Here is a 25,058-nt window from a genome sequence, read left to right as displayed (position 1 = left end):
CTCCACCCCGATATCTTCCCCCACCACCCCTCGGCGAGGAGTAAGTGCCACCGCTCCGCCTTCTCCTTTTCGCAATGTTGACGCAATCTATAAATAGTGGAACAAAAGGACCAACTTCCTCGCAGCTTTGCTGAAACTGCACAAAAAAGGCAACCGGGGGGGGGGACACACACGCGGTTATTTTTTGATTTTATTTTTCTCTGGTTAAAAGGCGAATCCTCCTCCTCCCTTCCTCCCTCTCTCTCCTTCCCCCCCTCCCCTCCCTCCCTACTGGAAGATCTTTTTTATTTTCTCTTGCTGCCTCCTATGCTGGCAACGTCCTGCGAGTGGCTATTTTGCTTTTGCACCGAGAGAAGAGCTTCCCCCCTCGCCCTCTCTTCTGACAGTAAGTGCCATTTAGCTACTGCCTTTTCGGGAACTGGGGGGGCCGCCTGCTCGCCTACCTGCCTGCTGCCCCAGAGAGCGGGCAGCGGGGACCGGGAGCTCCGGGGAAGCGGGGGTAGCTTTGGAAGCGGTGAGGGGACAGCGCCGCGGAGCGAGCGGGGATGCGCGCAGGGGGGACGGGGAGTGGGGGACCCGTGGATTTAGCCGGGGGGGCCAACCGGTGAAATAAGGTGATCGGGAGAGGGGACGGCGGCTGCCGCCCGCCGAACAAAAGCTGACGCTGATATTAAACGGGCTTTTGTTAGAGGGAAGTGAGTGTGCGTGCGTGCGTGTGTGTGTGCGGGGGGGACACCCCGCCCGCAGCAAGTTGCCGTGCGGCGGAGGGCACCTCAGACTTGTTTACCGCTCGGCGCGGCGCTCACTGGCGTGTTTACCCTGCACACACGGCGCGGGGCTCCCCTCCTCCCCCAGCCCCATCCCTCTTCCGTGCCCCGGCGAGGGGAGGGATGAGCGGAGCGGGGTTTATAGCGGCGCTGGGGGGGTGCGCCGTCAGGAGATGCTGATACGATCACGCGTAAAACAACCACCCCCCTCCGGTTTGCAAGTCGGATCGGTGCAAGCGCAGGCAGTCACTGGCCGGAGGGAGAATTACATCATCCCCTGCTCCAGTGATGCTACCTTTCGTGCCGCTACCATGCGCGCCGGGAAACAACCGGGGGCGCGCCTCACGCCCCCCTGCCGCCTCGGTGCCACCCTGGGGGCGGCGGGGGGGAGCTGGGGGGCGGGGAGGCGCGCCCCCGCGTCACTCACACACACACACACGCCCGCCCGAGTGTTTACAGCGCTCACACAGGCGTATTGTGACGTCGCCTGAGTGACAGCCCGCAGCGCCAACGGGGGGGGCGCGGCCCCGCCGCCGCGCAGAGCGCGGGGCCCGCCCGCCCCGGCCCCCCCGGCACCGGCGCCGCGAGCGGCTCCGCGGGGAGCGGCGGGGGCTGCAGGGCCCCGCCGGGCCCGGGACTGAACGCATCCGAAGTTCAATCCGACTCACACGCTCCGGCAGCGGCGTGGCTTAGGCGATGCCGATGGGTTTGGGTTTGTGACGTTCTGTGACGTTTTGAGCGCACGCTGTAGAAGGGAGAGCTCGTGAGAGAGGCGAGGTGTGCTCGCAGGCGTGGGGTGTCTGTGAAGGTACACCGCTCCCTGCGGCGGAGAGCGCGGACCGGTCTCGTCCCGGGGAGCACGGTCCTGGTGGGACTTTGGGACAGGAACGCCGTCAGAGTAGAAGCTGTCATATCGATGGCCCTGGACACTCCATTGTCCAGAGTGGACAATTTTTTTTTTTTTTTAAAGGGATATAGACTTCAGTACCGAGGACAAAATCTAAATATCACATATCGTACGCTTTCCCCAGCGTTACAAGTGTAATGTTATAGGGTTAGAAACTTGTTGCAATATGCTACTGAGTTGGGGAAAAGTGTCTCCGGGGTTTACTCAGGCTGTGAAAATATTGAAGCAGTACTTACCCACTGCAAAGTCAATAAAACTGTATCACTCTAAAACCAACAAAAAGTGCTTTACAAATTTATATTTGTCAAGAATTGTCTGCCAGAATGCATCAGTGTAAAAATTACTACCAAAACACCAACATCTACTTGCTGCAAAATTCAAGTAACCACGAAGCCCTGTTTAATAGTACACACAGTTTTTAATGTGTTAATGGTTTGGGGTTCTTCAAAGCATATTACTTTTTGAAGTCTGTGCAGAAAATAGACTGAGAAGCTTTGAGCTCCTACTGTTACAAAAGTTAAAAGGAAACAAAGTTGAGCTGCTAAGTCGGCAGTCTGGAATGAGTCAATAGTATCTCCTTTGTCCTGCTAGCTTTCTCTGCTGTGGTGTATCTTTGCTCTATTTCCTCTGCAAAAGCAAATGAGCATTTCTACCCTCAGCATATTTAATAGACTTAGTAGAACTCCTGGCTTCTAAACATTTTAAACTACCAGTAATATTCCAATGTGTCTCCCTTTCCCAGCTATATACAACAGTGGTACTAGCGTCAATGACAGTATGCTCACTTCTTTGACCAAGAGATACTTCCACATTTTCCATTATCTATAATTAATAGAGCAAATTATTCTTGCTGTGTTGTAGTAAGCCTTCATAAAGGAACAAATATGCCTTTTTAAAGTACTCCATTAGCTCGTGGGTTTTTGGTTGGTTTTGGTTTGGTTTGTTTTTAAGGGAAAAAAAAAAAAAAAAAAAAAAAAAAAGATTGGACTGGAGACATGAAGGAGGTGCAAATAACTCCCCTCTTCATTTACTTGGGGATTCCTCGGCAGTCTCAGAGGGCAAGGAGATAACATAGCTGGCTTTTACAACAGGATGACAGGTCCTGACACAGGGTCACAGCGAATCTATGCTTGGCTAGCCCTGTGCTCCAGTTTTGTTTAGCTGGTAGCTAGTCCCTTGAGGGATCAATGTCAACTTAAGCATGCTAACTTCTACAAGCAATGGGCTGGCCACTGACCGAGGGCTGTGACTGGCTCCTCCAGGGCTCCCTGCTTCTGTGCACTTGGAGCTTGAGTGCTGCTGCCAGGCTGCTTCTGTGGCTCTGCAGCTTGTCACAGAGAGAATTAAAGTGGCAACAGCACAAAGCAAGCCCAAACACTGTCTGTTCTCTGGAAACAAAAGGTGGCTAGGTGTATGAGGAGGATAGGAAAAGCAGCTTGGGTAGGGACATGGCTTCATGACTGAGGCACAGGAACTGGAGCCAACTCCCATCACCATGAGCTGTTTCTGTGTACCTCAAACCCACTTTTCCCTTAAATTCTGGCCTTGAATTGGTATTAGTTGTTCCACAGATCTGTCACACTCCCAGAGATAATAAACAAATGTCAATTAAATGTCCCACACATAAAGGTATTAGATAACAACCTACTTTCTCTTTTAAGATATGTATATCTTAAATTTATCAATTAGGGAACAAGGTATATGCGTGTGTTAATGCACACACATATACACACCTCCTCACACTGTCAGTCCTTTCTGGTTTAACTTTCAAAACCCATTGGAGATTAGAGTTGGGTTACTAGAGTTCAAAGAAGAGTGAATTTGTATTAACTCACTGGGGTTGAAACCTGTATTTTAATATGTACTGTATGTAGTTTTTATTCAGTTTTATGTTACAGTATGAAGACTTTTTAAGTCTGCAAGATCAAGATAATTTTTGTGTTTATAAAAATAAGGCTTGTTTGTTATTAATTTATCTAACTCTGCTTTTCTTTTGATACTTGAAGTACGTAAATGAGTTATTTAGCACATTATTAGCTGAATGACCCTTCCTTTACTTTTTTCACACTTGAAAAAGATTATCAGTCAGCTACTGCTGTATTACTGTATATGTGACCAGTCGTCTGTACCATTTGATGCCTGATACTTTTAAAATTGATTTTTTTTTTTGTAGTCTTATTCTGTACATAGGATCCCAGGGTTTTTTTGTCTGTTTGTTTTTAACACCCTATAATTCCTAATGATAACAAGTAGTTTTCCCTGATCACCATAAAGGCCTATGCTATGGATTTCTACAGTTTTCATTCAAAACTCTAGACACATTTCCATCTTTTCATTTGTAAATGGTGTTACTAACTTATATTTGGAAATTTAACTGATTCAGACAGCACAGTCTTGCTGGTTCTGCAAGCAGGCAGTTCCAGTGTTTCAGCTTTTGCACAGTAGCACTTTAACAAGCAGCAGCCATGCATAACTAACGAGACTGCAAGTCCAGTTACTGCTTTTTAGAAGCCTCTGCCCAGCTCTTGTGTTATCCAAAATGTCCATTTTATGTTGCTGCAGCCATATGACAATACTACTGACAGCAGGAAAGTGTAGTGGTTATTTACAATGGATAAGATACAGGGGGAGAAAAAGAAGTTTTAAAAAATGGAGGCTGAGGTGCAGGAAGAAAGAAGAATAGATCCAGCTATCCTTTTATAGTAACTGGTGTTTTGTGGAAAGTGGTTAAGAAAGGAAGACTCTTGCTTCCTTCCAGCAGTTGGCCAGTGATGGCATGATACTTCTAACTGAAGGCTGACAGCATTCTTGGATAAACCCTTATGCAGGTTTCATATGTAGTATCTAGTATTGCTCAGCTCCTTCTCTTGACCCTACTTTTAGATTCAGGGTTATACCCTCTAACTATATTGATGGATGTCTAATAGAACAGTTTTCAATTTGGCGTTAATGCTTCATAAAAAGTAATACTACTATTTTATATTTGTGAATATTTTAAAGTACTGCTGTAGTTTTCAATAATATTTTTTTATCTGTACAGTTAGTGTTGTGAATACAACATATGAATAGATTATATTAGCTAGACAGGGCATCACTTCAAAATGTGTACATAATGTGTACACAAGATAACACCTAGCACAGACTCCAAAAAGTGCTCTTAACATGGATTACAGGTACAAATTAATACTTTGATGAATGGAAACTAGGAATTCAGTAGTAGTTCACCAGACGAGAAATATGCCTTTAGACTCCAGAAAGAAGTAAAAAATAAATATACTGAAAACAGTCAACACTAGCTAGAAAAACAGATTATCGAGACCACTGTACTTTTTAAGGACTCTTAGTATCCTCGTTTCTGTCTGAATATGTTATTTGCATGAACATCCTTTTTGATAAAACAATAAAATTCACAAAGATTCTACTGTATGACACTGTACTGATTGACTGTCACAACTACTGACTAAATATTAATTTTTGTAATCTTTCTAAGTTAAATCTATAAACTCCTATATCTGGATAACTTTTAAAACTCTACACACAAATGAAACACTCAACAAAACAATTTACTGACTTACACATTGTCCACCCTTGATTTTAAAGATTTGGTTAGTAATTTAAATTAGTTTGTCAATTTTACTTTTATTAGTTTGATAGAGAAAAATTAGATGGCCTCTTTTGTTTTGAAGTGTATTTCATCTTAGTTTCATTACACTAAAGGGAGCGATAAACACTGCAGGCTAACTAGGAGTTCCACATTGGTGCAATCACTTGGTTTCATAACTCCTACAGATTTTTATCCCTTACAAGCAATGATTTACATACCATTGAGGGAAAATGAAAATGAGGGGGAATCTCATTATGACACTGCAAAGTGTTTTTAGTTTCTCCTAACACAGACTAGATTAAACCTGGCCTATGTCACAAGAAATGTGAAGGGTGAGAGCAAAGGGCCTTTTCTCATAATAGTCATGCACAATTAATGCTCTCTTCACTCAATAAAGAAAACCAGATCCAAAATGAGGAGGAGGATATGGAGTCCTATTCTTTCAACTCCACTCCCCACCCCCATCCTCTGAGCTGTAAAGAAAGGATCAGGTTGCACTATTTTAAAAGCTGGTGCAGTACGCACATTTCCTCACTACATTGGCAAGCACTGGGAGAAAATATCTGTCAGAGCTCCCTGCAGGAGATCCTACTGCTTCATAACATCCTTTACTCAGGATTGTGAGTTCTCAACAGAGCTGAGTCTTCAATAAAGTGATGAAAACTTCTCCCATAAGCATACAATATTTTTGGGGACATATACAAATGTCAGTATTATTGAAATAACTTACCTTTGACACACGGCTTTGAAAGCTTCACACTTGATGCAAATCACAAAAATCAAACTATCACAATAGCTCAGCACTACAGGCAAAGTAGACCTGTAAATAAATTAAAAGAGAAGTTAAGCAACTTACTATCATTTCCTGAATATGCTTAAATAAGCAGGATTAATTAACAGATTAAAGCATAGAATTGCTCTGTCTTTCATCCTACTGTCTGAGCACAGGTTTCTGGTTACTGCTCCTATAGACGCTTCAAGTTAAACCACACTGCTGATGTTAAATCTATATCAAGGTGGAAGATGGATGGTGCTTCGGCCAAAGTTTGGAACGGGAGTCTAAACAAGGGCCATATTCCTGTCCTTGACTCAGAATTTCACCAGTGGCTTTTCCATTCTAAGATAGGGACAGTTAAAACTGTCCTACATCTCACTGAATCTAAGAGATAAAATGATGCTTACAGGATCTACCAATGCTACATATATCAAGATTATAAAAGTCAAAAATAATCCAAGATCTGAAATAAGTGTTTAGCAACAATTTGTTTACCTGTACATTTGTCTTTTTCAAGATAAAAAACTCCCAGTTCCCAAGGCAAGGTGCCTAGTTAGCAATGCCTAACAGATGTCAAGAGGCTAACCCAGCTCTGAAGGTCTCTCTTAAGGGGAGTTCCCATGCCATATTGTATCTCAACATAAAAAAAAGAAACCCAAAATTACAGTGATGAAATTCTCACCAGTCTTCCACTCTCTTCACATTAGAAGTGAAGACCTGACTGGGAAAGGGCACTAAAAGCCTCATCTCTCACCCAGGGATCCTCCTGCAGGAGCTGTGGAAGGAAGCCATAAGCCACCTCCTGTTGGAATAGGGCAAGTTTCGCACTGGGAGAAGGAGTCTGCACAAAGCACTGCATAAATGCTGGGCTGAGCCAGTGGCACTCAGGGGCTAGAAGAGCTGTATCAATCTGTTAAATGGCCTAACAGTGAGGAGGAATAAATCCTGTTTAGTCTTGCCTCAGCCACTATTACCTGAGCTCTAAGAGTTTTAAAGGAATAAAATCTCATTCCAGGCTTCAAAGAAGCTTGAGGTCTACAGATAAAAAGCTGTATACTACATCTAGGTACTAGAGTTTTAGCTGCAAATAATTCACAATTTCAACATACAGACTGGGAGATATTTCATTTGATAGCAAGAAGTAAAATAATGACAGGTTGTGTCATATGACAACAGATTTACAAGTAATAGCAGAACTGTCTTTTTCTAATGCATAAGAGTCATGATTCTAGATGGAGAGCCTGCTGGAAATAGGAAAGAGGCACATGAAAATGGAAGGAAAGATAAGAAATTTAATGGAAGATGCTGATCTGGATGACTGAAGTCTTCATCAAATAAGAAAGCAGTCTCCTATTTACTTTCTGATGCTGTGTAAATGAGTGAATCAAAGCCCACACATTCTCTTGCAAATCATGTCACAAGGTCATGAGTGACCATGTACTGACCCCGACAGACTCCTGCTGCCTTTCTTTAATACACCTCTCTAACCACTTTAGCTCCTGTGAGTGCTGTACATTGCATGCTTCCTACCCTTTCCTCCTTTTATTTCAGCAATCTATACCCCACCAAAATTTCCTATAATCTTGTGTGTTTCTCTACACCCTTCCTTGTACTTGTGAAGCTTCTCAATAATTAAGCATACATGTTAAGGAGTAAGGAAAAACATAAAAAGATAAGATTATTTCACGGAGAGACTCAGCAAGTTTTCAGAAAAAAGGAATACTCTATCTCAAATAAAATAAGATTGTTTTCAACTGGAAGCGGTTCACGTTTATATTACCAGTGAAACTTGTGCTGAAAGGGGAGGAAACAGTAACTGTAGACAGTAGTTCAAAAGGAAGTTCCGTTACAGTACAGACTGAAAAAAAAAACCTTCTTCTTACCAAGCTTAAAATATGTAATTAATGCTGAAGTTCTGCATATGCCTTAAATACTGAGCTGTGAGTGCAGATTGCTCTTTAATGCGTCCAACAGCCTTAATGCTGATACCTATACAGGGAAATATTTATGACAATAGCATTGACCAAACACAAAACTGAGATATTCTTTCCTTGAAACTCCTCCCACTCTAAAAAAAAAAAAAAAAAAAAAAAGCACACAAACCACAAAACAAAATGGAAAAACAAAGAAAAAAACCCAAACAAAAAAAAAAAAAAAAACCCAAAAAAAAAACCCAAAAAAAACCCCAAAAAAAAAACCCAAAAAAAACCCCAAAAAAAAAACCCAAAAAAAACCCCAAAAAAAAAACCCAAAAAAACCCCCAAAAAAACAAACCCATTTGAAAGACCACTGCAGATGCTGGACATACTGGACATAGACTGATTCTTGAGTTAAAGACAGACATCTTTTAGCCAAAAGGAGTAACTCAAACAAAGAAGAGACCTTCAAGTTTAAGACTTTCAACTTTCAGACCTCTAGTTTGAACTTATCTCTGTTTTCACACATCAGTAGGTTCAGTGGAGTTAGAAATATCCAGTATGTGTAATGAAAACAATCTTTATCAGTAGATAGAGCACGAACATGATAACGTATGTTTCCCAAGCCTAGAGCAATTGTCAAGCAATTACTGTTTGTCAAGACAACACACTTGATAGTCGGGGTCATCTAACCCCAGGTCATCTCCTTCTACCTTAGGGCGAGGCAGCTCTCGGCTGCCCAGCTCCCTGTGATTTGCTCGGAGCCGGGCTGCAGGCGCGGGTTTCCCGGCTGCAGGCGCGGGTTTCCCGGCCGCACGCCGCAGAGCCGAGGGTGACACGGGCGCGGTGACACGGGCGCGGTGACACGGGCTCGGCCCGCACCGCCGCGGCTCCAGCAGGCAGCAGATGCCGGGGTTTTGTTCCCGGGGAAGGAGGGCCCGCGCGGGTCAGAGGCGACTCCTGACAACGGGTTATTAACCGGGCCTTTCTAAAGCACTTGCAAGGCCCATATTGTGTTTGTTTAGGACCCAGAACTACAAGTGCATGTTATCAGCAGAATGGGTGAATTGGTTTGTGTCTCTGAGTTCAATTACCAATTCTAGCTACCTTTTAAAACAGAAAAGAGAATAGCCTTGTCTTACGCAGTCCATTTTGGTCCAGTTTTATATTTCCTTTTTTCCCCCTTTCATTTTAAAGACCCTTATTCAATTAAATATATCCTCTTTATAAAGTATTATTCTTCTTGCTTATCTAGGTTGTGATTTCATGCCTGCACAAGTTTTATTTAATCACTTATATAAGGGACTTCTTATTCTTAATTTTTACATCTTATGATAGAAAATTTAATGGCTTCCCTTTACCATGACTTTGTCTTCCAATTATAACTTATAAAAGTGTGCCTGTGGATGGAAAATGGAATTGAATTTAAATGTAGCAAAAGAGCCCTTAATTTTTTTCTTGGTTAAATTAAATAGCTACACAACATGTAAGAATGAAAAACTTATCAGAACATACTGTATTGAAAACTGATTTATTCAACAAGGATGAATCATTGCTAGTTGGGGAACTTAGGTGATTGTTTCTAGCTAGCAAGACCTTCAAGACCGTAGAACTAGTACACCTCATCCTCTTTCAGATTTCATTCATGGACCTAATGAGAAAAAAATGAATTACCTGCTTTTTCATCTCCCAGTAGATTTTTCAATTTTGAACATACTAGTCATAAATACAAAGTAGATGAGTACATTAAAAGAGAAAAAGAAAAGCTATCAGAAGCTGGTTCCACATTCTGCAAGTTATAATTCCAAATGCTCTACCAGTGACTTCCACCCCTTCAGTGGTTTGACTTTATCTAAAACTTTGGCATAAAAAATGTGTGGCGTGGTATTTTTATTGTGTTCTTTTAAAATACTATAGTAAATTTAACCTTAATACTGTCTGCACTAATTTCATAATTAATTTTAAGTGGTCTTGTTAAAAAAAACAAACAAAAAACCAAAAAAAACAAAGTTTTAATTTAAAGAAAGTATACATAGAGAACTCATTAAACACATATTAATTGTTCCAGGAGACCACACAAGTAACAGAAAATGTGATTTCCCTCCTTTCTCTTATAGCCATTTAGATTATAATATGTTCAAACCAGCATGGGTCCCTACTGTGCCTGCTGTTGCACATACAAAGTTAAAGAGACAGAGCCCTGGCACAGAGGTTTGCCTTCATCTCCTCAATACCTGAGGCAATTAGAAGTAAGAAGTCAATCAGGATAGGCTTTTTTTCTTTAATGCACTGGCTGTTCAGGTGCAGATTTACCAGCAGCAGGAGAGAAAGGGTGAAAGGATGCTATGAAGAGCTCTAGATCCTTCCCTGTTCCTCCACCCATTCTTCTCCTCCTCAAGCTATAACTGCACCTCTGCCTAGCTACCAAAAACTGAACAGACTTCAGGCTAACCAGGGAACTGAACATAAGAATTCCACATCTTAGTCTCTGCTAAAAATAGAGACTTGTCATTAAACTTCCTTGTCCTTGCAAAGTGACTTAGAAGGATAAACCTACTGTCAGGACAATTTCCCATGTTTAAAGGGAAAGTTATTTCTGAGAATTTCCTATAGTTGTGATCCTGGCTTGCTGTATTTTGGAATAGATCATACAGATTTGGTATCACAGGATTTGATCTATTCACTTAAGAAGGATGAGAATGAAATTCCTCCTCCTCCTAAATTACTGTGATGGAAACAACACTATCCCATGGATTTTCTATTATTTTTTTAAATTTTTTGTTCTTTTCATTACCAGGCTCAAAGATTTCCTCTCTGTAAGAAAGAGAATCTAAAAGCCAGTATAAGGAACAAGAGAAGTCACTACTCAGAATTACAATGGTAGCAACAAGTCTCTGGAGATAGAGACAAGTAAAGTTTGATTTAAGGAAGGGCAAGATTAGGTGAGAAAGAAAGGAGAGGTAGAGGCATTTCATTAACATATGTTAAAAAATCTTTGAAATACTATAGATTGGGAAGTTGAGAGTGCAGTAAAAGGAATAAGAATGACTAAGGTTGACTCTAGCTGATTGAATTCAAAGAGGGGAAAGTCCTGAAAGTATTTTGTTTCATTTTTGCAAAGACTCGGAGTAGGTCATGATTCATAAACAAACTTTGTTTTAAGAATACTAGAGAGGTCAGACTGGTTCAAGCCAGGCATACACTTGGCACATTTACCCATGTCCAAAGGCTGACAAAAGCCAATTCTTATCCAATATTCCCTTTAGTGAACAGCAGGACCAGGACAAGCACATTTGATAATGCCCATACATTCCAGCATCCAACTTTGTTTTAGCTTGGAAGGTTTCCTGAACCTGATGTGGTTTGTCCAGTCAGTGACTTTCACTAGATCTCTCTTCCAGGCCCTTGTGCAGTCTCTCCTTAAATTGTTGTGCACTTCGTTAATCTGTACTGTCTTTAGTAAAACAATGTTGTGAGTATAATACCCATGAGCATATAAAGTAAAATAATTTATTGTATTATTTACTTTGAACACACCTACTGCTGTCCTCTGATGAACCCTTATTTTTATATTGATAGAGAAGGTGCAAAGTTGACCCTTTCTGTTTTCGACTCTAAAACATTTATTGCTGTTTTGAAAATGCAAATTTTGCAGTTTGTCAGAGGGGTGCTGTAGTTACAGTGTCTGAAGAAGACTGCATTGCCCCAGGGTTGGATATCTGTTTCTTCTTAGCTCTGCCAATCAACCACCACTCTGCCTGCTATCTGTGGCAGATGCTGAAGCTGCTATTGCAAAGAAGTCCTTCCAAGATCCTGGGGAACTGGAAGCCTAGATGAGCACATTCTGAGAGAGCCATTCTTTTCCCCTGTTAGGGAAGATGCATTAGAGGAAAAGATGCAGTCATGCATATTGTGCTCTTAAAACCCTGCTGGTCTTTCTGCAAGCAGAATCTAAAAGAATCGTGGGGAGTGGAAATAAAGAGAAGAAAATTTGCCACTGCACAGAAATCAGCCCCATTCCAAAAAATTACTTGCTAATAACTAAAGCTCAAGGAATCAATGTAAACTTTATCTAAACTTGGAAGAAGAAAACTGAAGCTAAAGTAGTTCAAGCCTCCTCTAAAGGAGGAGGACATTGTTTCTAGAGTAGACCTTAAGTGGGCACAGTTAACATCATAATGAAAACCACAGAAGCTTGTGAGAGTTTCCTATTATTTCAGCAGGAGATTCTTAACTCATGCAGTGTTCTCCCATTTTCCCTGCCATGTGTTTTACAAGACACAAAAATATTTATCATGCAGACAGAAAAGCACGGTTTCTATTAGTAAAAAATTATACAGAGAGGTAAGACAGGTCTCCATTGTGAGGTAAAAATATAAACAAAAGCTTTTTCTAAATCTTACCACAAGTTAAGGTATATTGTATCACTGTACAGAAGAAGATAAGCAGCTATTGCAGAAAAATGCATTTTTAGAGAAATTATATAAACTCTACTTAGTGTCAAAATTATTTAACAGTCCTTTACCATTGAAGTAGAAGAGGCTAAGGGAAACTGACCATGCCAGGACACTCAAACAGAAAGTCTTTTCATTCAGGTTTGTGAGTAACTCTAGTTAAAGTGACTCTATTTGACACAAAATGATCTGCACTGTTGCAAAATAGTTTCTGTCAGCAGATTTCACTTAGGCAACGCCCTGTCTATCAGCTACAATCATACTGGGTTTGGCTGCAGGATCTGATCGTTATTTCAGAAGGGGATGTCTGGCTAAGCAGGTAAAGAGAATGTACTGAAAGTTTCACAAGACACAAGGAAAGATTTTAAAAAAGGCACCCAAACCCACGTTATAAACAGGTAAACAAAGCATTTTGTCAGGAGCTCTCATCATCCTTCTAGTTAGAACAGGACACCTATTTGTATCTGTTATGAGCAAGCACACATTTCGAAGTCCCCATTTGAAAAATGTGACTCTGGAAGACAGGTCAGTGCCATTGACCCCCTGCTATGATGGCTAGATATGCTGAAGGTTAGAAAGGCTCAAGGCTCTAACGTTTTCAGCTCTAATCCCAAATGTTTCCTCGTTCTGATTTAGGCTTAACTTAGAGCTGTATGCCACATAAAAGCTCCTGAGGATGGTCTTGCCTGGCTTGTTGACGAAAATATATGATTAATTATCATGTTGACTATTGGCACATGGTTGGGAAGTCCCTGAAAAACAACCCCAAATTTATTTATCATTCAAGGCAGAGAGTACTGACTGAAATATTTATATGGAGAGCAGGCATCTCCTGAACATCAAAGATTTTGAATGTGAGCAAATCCCTGTCTCTGAATAGATCTGTCTGTCCCCCAGCCCCTTGGTACTTCAAGGTAAGAAGGCAACACTGTAATGAGTATAATTCATTCAAAGTTTAATGAGGAGAGGACTCCTTTGTGTACCCCAGACACCTGATGCAGCAAGTACCAGGTCATTGCAAGGCTGTGCTTTCAGAATGTAGCTCAAGTACAAAATGTTTTGGGAGGGACTATAAATGCTGATAGGTTTTTACTGATCTTGAAAGATGACCTAGAGGCTGGTTTAATTGGTTTGTTGCTGTCTACAACCTCTCCTTTGAGAAGTAAAAAGCTCTTGATAACATGACGTCCAACAGTAAAACCATAACAAAATGTTTTAAATTGATGTTGTTTCTCTAAGTCTGAGAATTGTTGATGATATAGTTGTAGACCTGTATGAACTGAATCAAAGATCTGTTGTGGTACTACACCTCAGTGCTTTATCTCCTGAAGCAGGCTATGGTGAAGGTTACTTTTTCTGGGGGGAGGCAGGGTAAACACCAAGTCAGCAGAAAATTCCTGTTTGGTTCACAACAAAGACTCAAGGGTAGCACTCTGTAATGTAATCCAGAGTTCCTATGAGGAATCTAATGTCTTCTCCTTGCTGCATGGATCCCTATGTAAAAATAGACGTCTTGCAGGGTGGCAGTTCAAAATCCTTGAGGATTAATGATTGGTTAGGAGATTATGGATACTACTCCAATCTGAGTTTGAAATAGCAAGTGAAATTGCTGAGGCACTGACAGTTGACACTGAACTGCTAGCCCCCTCACCCTTCCTGCAGAGACAGAAGGTTCTGTCACTGATCTGGAATGGTACATTTGCTTCTGCAATCAGTCATAGAAAGAACCCTGTTTCTGGTGTTTATTGTTTCTAATGAGTTGGACAGCTTGTTAGAGAATGAGAGAAGAAAGCCATGAGGCCAACAAGTCACTCAGTACTATGTATGACACTGTGCTGGAATACAAAGACAATCACTACTATTGGAGCTATAAATATGTAAGGCAATTAACACAAAGCCAGCTACTATCAAGGTCCCTGCAAAGAGTCTGTAAGTAATAAAATTAGTCTTTTCAGGACCTGAACTTTAAAATACATGAACCAAAGACATGTCATATTGCTGAGGAGTATTTTATCCCTTCTACATGCATGTGCAGCAGCTTGTACTGAGATTCACATTCCTCTTGCCTCCATCAGACTTCCCTGCCAATACAAGTGGATCCTGCTAAGGGATGTATCCCAGAAGATCAGAATCCCAGCTTTTAGGACACTGAACAAGAGACAGTGTCTTTAATCATAACTACAGCTTTACTTGTAGAATTTGGAAATAAACTGATCTCTGTTTAAGGGAAGTCTTCTCCCCTCCCTCCGTCCCTTCCCTGCTCTCTGTTTCATCTCAGAAAGAGGAAATGTTACTATGGGATATGTTGCTCCCTGAAGAATCATGCTAGGGAAAATGTTAAACACCAGTAACCTATGACTCCATTATTCATATACAAAGAGGTTTATCCAGTATGTTAACTCAAACTGTATTTTGCTAATGGTCATCAGGGGACTTAATTTATTGTATGAAATTAATTATACTATTACAACTAAAGTTAAGTAAATCACACAGTACGTGTACTGTATGATTTCCATCTCTGTGGTATGATGGAAATAATTAAATCATCCATGTTTGTATTCACATGGCTATTTAATGCCCTGAGGTCAGTGGACATGAGGGTGCTTCAAGTATCTGCTGATACCATTTAATGGATGTTTTTGTTCAAATAACTTGTCCTTGTACTCGTGGGGCACATGCAAACCAGCAATGAAACACTTCTAACCACTCAAAGAGGCATCTAAGACCATCCCAGAAATGTTATTCATGTTCTTTATAAAAACTGGGCAATTAAAGTACCCGTCTGTATTTTGGCCAACTTAGATGGAAAACTGGGTTACATAAATTAACACACACACAAACTGAATTAATAAAGTAATTATCTCTTTCTGCTGTTGCTATATCTCACACTACTAGTCTGCATAGAAAAAACTGCACAGAAATACAATTTTTAGCTCTTCAAATAAAATATTTTTCTTAATTTCAACATTTTCTTATTTATTTCTCAAAACTGGCCAAAAAACCTTAACACTCCGAAATATTAACAGTTTCCAACCTATATCTTTCTGATGTGCAGTTTGTACTACTTCATTCAGTCAAACTGCAGTTATGTTAAATAAGGGGATTACATTACATGATTAAATCTGCTAAAATAGAATAACTCAGAATAACTGCACACCATATTCTACCAATTCTACTCCAATAATATATTCTTCTGCCAACTTAAATAAATATTATATCATTCCAGTTTCCTTGCATGTGGCTGTTTACCTCAATCAAATTGCATATTTTTTTTTTCTAACCATCCTTTAATTATTCTGGTTTTGGATGTCCATATTTAATCTGTAAGTAATATTTTCAAAATTATTAAATTATAATTTCATTAACACCTTTCAAAATGGGGGTTATATCCATCTATATATTATTAACTGTATGTTTCTGAGTACCATACTACTCAAAATAGATACAGTCATCTTGCTGGGAATTGATTTCTGTAGTGGTTGCGCTGCACCTCATGCAGGAAAACGAAATTTCTCATCCTAATCAGTCCCCTCTGGTTGCATAAATACTTTCTTTAGTCAGCATTTTTTTAAACTGTTCAATAAAATAATACATGGGAAAGCTTAAAAATATAGTTTGCATTTGCTACTTCAAACTGTAAAAGCAAATGTTCCATTACAAAAATTCTTAAATTAATATGCATGTTGAGAAGCAAGTTCTTACAAGTAAGACCAGACAACTGTAGGTTTCAATTGTAAGTAAAAGAAGCTTTAGTGTTTTTTCTCAATTTGTTTAACTGATTAAGGCATCTTGCAATTTAAAACCAGTATTCTCTCTTCAGGAAACACCTTGGATCAGAAACTACATTTCTGACTTACATGAAAAGTCAAGTCACACAAATTTCAGAGGCCTCTCAAAAGCAGTATTCACTTCTATCCAGGAATTATATTTTCCTATCCTTGTAAAAAACTGTAACTTAAGCATTCTAAAGTTATTTGCTAGACACGTTCCTCTAAAAACTTCTCTGACCCAAACTGTTTTCCTTTTACATAAACTGCATTAATTTTTGAATATTTTTGAATAATTCTATTAAAGCTGACAACAATCTTTCTTCAAATGGGCTTTTATCATAAAGGTTTTAAGACTTCAGTGCTCTAAGTTAATTCTCAAATAGCATAAGAAGATGCCTCCTACTTCAAAAAGAAACAACAACAACAACAAAAAAAAAAAAAAAAAAAAAACAAAAAAAAAAAAAAAAAAAAAAAAAAACAAAAAAAAAAACCAAACAAAAAAAACCCAACAAACCATAAATTAAAGCCAGTTAAATCTAAATGGTTCAGGTGCAGTATTAAACAAAAAGGTCGTACTGGAACCCCTTGGTTCCTTATCAAGATAACAAAATAAAATGAGCCACAAAAGTGAAGGGGTGCTACTTTTCTTTTTTCCTCTCTGAGGTGTTAGCTGAATGAAAGCTATTTGATTCTCTGTACAATACTCACATTTTTCATACAATATAGCTGCATCTAAAAATTGAAACTTTTCTAACACAATCTGAGGGAAGAAGGTAGAATAAAATGTCCATTTGCAAATGTTCACAGCCTTTGCTGTTGCAGTCCCAATACAAGAAAAACCACTGGAAGATGAACATTTTAATTTGAAGACTTTAATTACTGTTTGATATAAACACATAAGTCCTCAAGCATCTAACAGAGTACAACAGAGTAATAATTATTAATACTTTTCTCATCATCCTTCAAGCTGAATTTCTAAGAGACAACAGACATGATAGCCAGTATTCTGAATAGACTGAATTCTGTCAGTATTCTCAATAGTCAAATGATCTTTATTCCCCAATATTCTTGTTCTTATGTTACATATTTTATGCTCTAACAAAAGCATATACATGGATTATTCCCATTTTAATCAAGGCTATGGATGTTGGTAACATGAATATTTTCTTTACATGAATATATATGAATATATAAATGAATATTTTCTTTAACATGAATATTTTCTTTAATATTGTTTTTGAGTACAGGAAAATAAAATAAGTTGAAGTTTGGGGCAGAAATACAAGTGATTCTTTCCAATATCACTAACTAATTTCACTTTAGGGTCCATTATCACAGCATAGATACTAAGTTTCATTTTTATTACTAACAGACTTTATTTGTCACAGTAAAATAGCCTGTTAACCACAGGAAGTAAAATTCACCATCAAAGTTCTGGTTTTGTTTAGGAATCAGACTTTTTCAGATATTCTGTCAAGCAGCAAACCTTAGTTATCTATATGTGACTTAAAAGAAATTACATGTGTTTTGAATTCAGAATATTTCCCTGTAATACCTACAAAGCTATACATACCTGAAGAGCGTGTCCTAGAGAGAATTAGAATTCAAGAAAAAAGGGCATTGGCAATGCTGAAATTAGCTTCCTGACCAGAAAACCAAGCAGTGCAAGCAGAATAATAGCACTGCTTGCATGAACAGGCAACATGCTTTATCCTTACTGATGATCTGTAAATAGAAATTATATATAAATAAACTTTAAAATTAAATAATTGAAAATTAAAATATACAAAGGCGTGCAAAATTCAAGAATACATCTACTAGAAAAAAAAGAAACCTGCATTTATGATGATTGATCATGTGTTCAGACTAACAATTTTATCTCCACATTCCAAATTTATTTTTCAAATAAATTCCAAATTTATGTGGAGCCAACAGTTATGGAAGAAAATAGATGTAAGAGCATTATTATGACAGAAACATTTTGTCTAATCTGTTCTAAATTGTCAATGAGGAAGAAGCTGAAGCATCACCAGATAACTTTGTTCCAGTCTTTAACTGTCCTTGTATTTAAAAGGACTTTCCAAATATGTGACCTTATGTGTTCTTTTTAGCAGTAAATTAAGATATTTTTAATTGTTCTTCTGCAACTGGGTACAAAAGACCATTGGTGACCATCTTCTTCACAGTAATCTTCAGATGTCCTATTTTCCTCAGTCTTCTCTTCTCTAGACTAACAAATACGACTTTTTTGAAATATGCCTTATAAATCTTACTTTCCAAAAACATTTTAACTCATATGTTCTCCTATGGATTCACTTTCACCTGAAAATTAAATTAATTTTTCCTTTTGTAGCTTTTATTTTAAACAGAGATCAAATAATTTTATTCACTGATTTTTATTCCGGCAATTTCGCATGTATGTTCTTTGATTTTGCTTCATCTGTAAAACTAGGTAGTGTCCATACTACTTGAAAATTTATGGAACTGTAGAGCAGTAGGCCCCACAGACCCCTGAAACAACATAAACCTCTATATCTCTTCAGTAACTTTTTTGTGGAAATCAATAATGACAATTTTCTTTGCATACAAAGTAAGTAACTTTTTCTTATTTTTTTCTTTACTTCAAACAACTGGATACACCAGGGATTTTGTCTGTCTTCTTAGTTTTATGTTTGACAGCTGAAACTAGAATTGTAATATTTTTAATAAATAAGCAGAGAGATGGATGGATGGACAGACAGGCATAAATCCAGTTTTTCTTTGAGAATCAAGCATAATAGAAGGGAGATTTCACTCTCAGCCCACATATCTGTTGTCTCAAAATAGGTAATGTCTGCTGAAACAGTTAGAAGGATGTTGGTAGTTGAAGTACACTAGGAATCTCTTTTTGATGATTGCACAACTACTAGTTTGTGATAAAAACATGTCATATTTTGCATTATTTTCAGTGAGTTTTGTGTGAATGAAGAAGGAATATTGCGGACCAAGAAAAGCAAAATAGAGGATTTGAGATAATAAGAGATCAATTCTGCAGCAATTATCTGCATTCACATTTACTCCCAAATGCCTGCCGTTAGAGAACCCAGCCTCTTCCCTTTTTTTTCTAACCACAGATGGTTTATTCCAAGAACATTCAAATTATTTCCTTGGAAAGAAGGTGGCAGGGGTGGGGGGGGAGGTGAGGGGAGGGGAAGAAGAAGTGATAAACTGCAGAGCAGTTTATGACATTTAGCCCAGATTTTCCATTTCTTTGCTCTACTTCACTTGCGCAGACTATGCAACTATACCATAATCACACATGAAAGTTCTTCTCTGAAGTGGTTTCTACAGTTTGGTTTGGCTTTTTATTATTCATATAGTTTATTCATAGAGTACTTTCATTATGAATTTCTGAAATGCAGTAGCTGTTCTTTGTAATCTAGTTAATCTGTCGATAGGCAAAATATCCCTAAGTGTGCACTCAACAGGCTGAATGAGTAAAGAGGCTGCAGGGCTCCTCGCAGTACTACACTCCTGCTCAGAGTCACCCAATCTCAATCTCCAGAAAAGCCTCTACCCTTCAGCCAAACTTCTGAATGCAGTTATCTCCTCCTTCCCATACTTCAATTCAGCTTCCAGCAGCTCCTAAAAGCTATGTCCCCCCACTTCCTCAGGAAACATAGGCAGACAATCCTTCAACAAGTGATTATTTAAGCAGGAGTGATGGGCAGGGAATGTAATCACAATGAACAGAGAAGCAGTCTATGAAGACTTATCTAGCAGGCTTGTCCTATCTGCTGTAAGATTTTTCAGAATCTCTTTATGCAGAAGTCTTAAAGCAACTCTTTACCTCAAAACAGGAACTACCAGTTCTGGCAGTTCATACATTAGGTTTGGCATACATAATGTACTCCAGACAGAAGTGGATAACTTCAAACACTTTTTTGGCTGTTTCATGTAATTTTCTAAACATATACTTAAGGGCATCAGAGAATTGTAATTTTATATAATTCACGTGCCTTTCCAAAATACAAGGTCATTATAAGAAAGAAAATTTCTTTATATACAGCTAGGTATGTAATATGTGTGACAGATTTGCTTTATGTTATTCTCTATCTATGTGCATCTAATTCCAGTTTCTTGTATTATTCATTAATATTCTCTTCCTTCTTTTAACGTAGTTTCTAGTATTGGCAAAAAACATAATCCTACTGATGTAAAGCAAGCCAATTTTACATTCATACTGCAAAAGGGATTTTTCATAATGCAGTTCCCTACTGTGTTGCACATCCGGTCCATGGCAATATGGTAAAGCCAGAATAGCTGGTTTGTTCCTCCAGAAAAGTTGCCTGCATTTCTGTAGAACAGCTTCTCCAAACATTAAATATACAGGCAAATTTATGCTGAATCGTTGTTATGATGGTCTATTTTCTTACCAGTGTTCCATTAAGAATCATTTCATATTAAGAACTCTTTCCAAATCCCTACTCCTAATCTTACTTCTCAAACTCTTGGCTATTTTCCTTTGATCTATAGCATCCTACAATTTTGCCCAATTTCTTTAATTTATGCACTTTATGTCCTCAGCACTCACGAGAGTGACTGCTTTCAGAATATGTAATTGTTTTTATTTGAGCAGTTTATTTCTTCTCTTTACCTCTAAGTGACTTAAAAGCAATACTCAATTGAATGCTAATTGATCATGGTCCAGCATTGTCTGATGTGCCACATTTTCTTTCCTTTTTTATTTTTCATCTTCAGACCTAAGCAGTTAATCCCAGGTCACAAAGCAGTCTATGAAAGTAATTTCATTTTCCCTTTTTGTGCAGTTTTTCCTGCACATAGTTTTCTACAACCTCTAAAATTAGAAATTACTATGGAAATAACTGGTGACCTCACAGGTCAAAAGGTGACCTGGAACCTAATGGTAATTATATCACATACTGAACACCTGTCCAAGTAATACAGAGATTGCACTCATTCTAAGACATTACTGAATATCGTTTTTGTTTTTTTTAAAACTGAATAAATATTCAGCAGCGTCCTTATCCCATCTTGTGCATGATGAGGTGACTATTTTATATTGAAGCATGCCCACTTCAGCATAAGCTCCTTCTCAAAAGTCTCAGAATAAAATACCACAAGCATATTTCAGCCTTTTATCCTACAAGGTAGATGGGACCCAAACTGCATTTTAATAGTGAACGACATCTATTTACCCAAATGGTCCTATGCTGAGTTCTTTATTGTAACCTTGCTTATCTTGAAAAGAATATTCAGTCATCTAACTGGCTTCCAAGTTTCCTTGTTAAAATACTTCCACATCAGAGAAGTACTGTTTTCCCTTCTATTGTCCTCTGACTTTCTTAAATTGACAATTTTTCAGATTTTCGAGGGTTCCTTCCCTTTTAATTGTCACATATTATATCCAAATGTAATACATTAATTGTCGTTTCTGCTCAAAAAATAGTAGTCTGTAAGGCTACTTGTTTTCATGCCATTGCATTTTTGATTTAGAGCAGGTTAGTACAGTTGTAGTTACTGCCAACTGGATGCAGTTCCTAAGGTTACATCTGTGTTACTGAGCTGAAGAGGGCTCAGGCACATACTTGAGCTCTACCATGTGATAATCCACGCCCTTTAACTGTTGGCCTGCTCTTTGGTATGCTTTTGGCCAAGGCCCACAAGCACTCAGGTAAAATACTGCAGGATTTGAGGAATAGCATGGGTTAAGGATTCTTGTAATAGGCAGTACAAATGAGGCTACCCTGGCTCAGGAGAGCAGGTGGGTTAGCCAGTTTGTTACTGGCTCTTGACTGGGCTGTGGTGCATCTTCTTTTCTACGTGACCTAAGAAATTATATGCAGCCAAAAACTGGTAGAGAGATAGCTTCATATGATGCCAGTCCCAAATCTGCACAGAGGACTGAGCTGTTGGTATGGGTGAAGGACAGACCAGTGTTAGGCTGACTGTGACTTCCCAGAGCTGGCAAATACTCAGCCTGTGAGTAGGAATGGATCTTGCCTACCTTGTGCTACCTCCAGTGAGCAGAACAAAGGTACAGAATCTGGAACACTTCATATTTCCAGACACTTTTCTATATTCTCAGTTACCATTATTGTTCACTGTTTCTTCAACTATCTTTTCAAATAAATGATCCAATTCATAGACAGTGGTCTTAAGACTTCCTTTTATTCAGTATTATTCTGTGTGGGAAAAAAAATTAACTGCTCAAGAAACTTGAAAAAAATCTGGTTTCTTGTATTCTTTTAAGATTTTCACATACTTTCAGAATATATTAGCAAAATTATACTAATTAAGTGGATAATTAGGCTTTTTTAGATAGCATCACATGGTCTGAGCGCTTTTTCTGTTCTTTCTTTGCATGATGGCAAAGTTTGAAGTTCTCCTTTCCAGTTCCGTTTCCTTTTCTCCAACTTTATACTTCACTAAACATTTTTTTACAGTGGAATCTCTCTTATTCTATTGCAACGTTACTCTGAACCAGCTTTTTGCTCTTCTAAATCATTCTGTCAGTCTTTCTGCCAGTGATTTTCACAGTATGTTTACACTTTTTCTGGTCTTTTTATTAAACCAGAAGTATTGCACAGTCATAAGGTCTTAATGCTAGATCTAGTTAGTATCCAATGTTAGTATCTCCTTTTTTTCCTGATCACTATCAGATCCAGTATGGAATTAACTCTCATTACTTCTTCCAGTTGTTTTAAGTACCATACAACAATCCTGTAACCTATTTTGAAGCACCTCTTGCACATAACTCAAATTCCTCTTTTACAGCTTTTCATAATTTCCATATTTATAACAATATATGTATGTATAAAATAAATATAATACATGTGTGTATATATATATATATGATAATCATAGAGACCCTCACAGGCCTAGAGAAAGTCAAACGAAGCAAACCTTCAATATGATCTTCATGGATTTTTCTTCTTCCATGTTCATTTGTGAAATTATTTCTGTGTCTGCCAGCCATGTGATCTGCAGAATCTGCAAGCAGGGTGATTGTTTTATAAATTACGTTTCCCTCACCTTATATTCCTTATATAGCTGCAGATAGTTATATTCTATTTATGTCTTAGCCAGGCCTGTTTCTAATGCAATCAAAAAACAATTCTTAGAATTTGTAGTGGTATTGCATCTCTCAAGACCACCTGTACCTAAGCTGTATTTATGAACAGAAAGATCTATTTTTTCATTATTATTTCCTGCAGGAATTTATAGATTATGTTTTCACATCCTAATGTAGCAATTCACTCAAATTTATTCTCCTCTGGCAAATGTTTCCCTATGGTTACACTTACTCATTTACTGAAATATCTTTACTGTTTTGTTAGTATTTTCAGCTATGCTTTCCTTACTGTTGCTAATAGATTTAAAAATAAAGACATTTGACTGATTTTTTAAACCAAGATTTTATAATTTAAAAATCGCAAATCAAAAATACACAAAATTGAGTGTAAAAATAATCTTATAATCAAGCTGCAATTCTGAATTTTAGATTAGTAGTATTATCAAAAAAGCAATAGTTTTGTGACTTAAGCTACACCAATACAGTATTCTCAAAACTAGTTTTCTAAAACTGTGCTAAGTCAGTTTGATGTACTTCCTTCTAACAATAATATGCCATTGTTAAAATTGTATTATTTTTCATGATGAGCAAGGCCTTAGTCCATAGCAACTCTGCTGTAAAATGAATATGAGTATTAAGTCACAGATTATTTCAGGATCTGTATTGCCTTATATTGTTAATAGAAAGGACAAATCTTCAGCAACCAGCAGTGATTTAAATGTGTGCTGTCCATGAGCATGATTTGAGGGTATACTGCAGAAAGCCCCATCAGGTTTTACAGGGGTTTTAATATTCTTTGGCTTTCTATGGATGATTTTCATACAGTTTTTCATTATAAACTTAGTTGCAGTCAATGCAACTTAATTTTAGCAAAAAGTTACTGCTTCTACTGTTCAACACAGACTCCTCATTGGTGTAACTATTTTAGAGATTCCGAATTTCCTCTGCTTTCTAATCATTGTCTGTAATGTCCTCCTCATGCTCAGTATACATATCTGGTAAAGGTGTTTTGTTAATGGCCTCCAAATTATGCAATGTCCTGCAGGTAACTACTGTAGTTAAAAACTTCTGGGCACCATAAATGACTCTCATTCACACCTCCAATAACTTTCTAATATATTGCTATTTTTAGCGCCATTATTTTTGCCTATTATTGTAGGTATCAGAAGAGGCTACAGAATAATATTTTACACATATAAAGCAAAAGTTCTGAACATCACTGTTTATGCTCTATCATGGCATTCATTTTACTGCAATCCAAATAATTTAGATTATCTAAAGAACATTTCATATTACCTAATAAAATACGTAGGTATCTACCCTATAAAAAACATTAACTATTAGTCAGTATTTCTGCTACAGTAGAGCATGATTTTCAAAAATTCTCCTGATTTTATGCCTTGTATATCTTTTGGTTGTCTTTTTCAAAAAATTCTATCTCTTTATATTGCTATCAGTACAAAGCACTCTTACCAATAGCATTTTTCTTTATATGCAAACAAAACTGAAAACATTTGCCATACCATTTTTGAACACAGCATGGTTTCATTCATGCTCTTTTTAAGTTAGCATTCCTATATTGAACAAGTACCATAAGTCTTTATTTTTACAGGAATGTTTATCTCTGTCTATAGTTACTATTCCATTGATGTAGGAAGAAAGGTACTTTGATCCTCTGAACGCATATGTATCATAAAAACCCCTAAAACGCTGTTATGAATTGTTAACTTTCTTCTCTGCTTTACTGGAAGTTCTAAAATAGCAGATCCATCCAGAATTTAGAAGTAAAT

At 38.1% G+C, this 25,058-nt stretch overlaps 1 long non-coding RNA gene across 3 annotated transcripts in view; it reads left to right on the top strand.

The window, feature by feature from the left end:
- Positions 1 to 14: 14 nt before the first annotated feature.
- LOC121337349 overlaps positions 15 to 25,058 on the top strand; it is an 87,111-nt gene continuing 62,067 nt past the window's right edge. For all 3 annotated transcript variants that reach the window (XR_005952885.1, XR_005952883.1, XR_005952884.1), the window contains exon 1: positions 15 to 385. This is a non-coding gene — a long non-coding RNA (uncharacterized LOC121337349). The remainder of the gene's footprint in view (positions 386 to 25,058) is intronic.

Source organism: Onychostruthus taczanowskii, unplaced genomic scaffold, assembly GCF_017590055.1.
Source record: "Onychostruthus taczanowskii isolate IOZ18803 unplaced genomic scaffold, ASM1759005v1 scaffold26, whole genome shotgun sequence".
NCBI classification, from domain to species: Eukaryota; Metazoa; Chordata; class Aves; order Passeriformes; family Passeridae; genus Onychostruthus; species Onychostruthus taczanowskii.
Note: the sequence above shows the minus strand (reverse complement) of the source record. Positions and strands in the feature narration are given on the sequence as shown.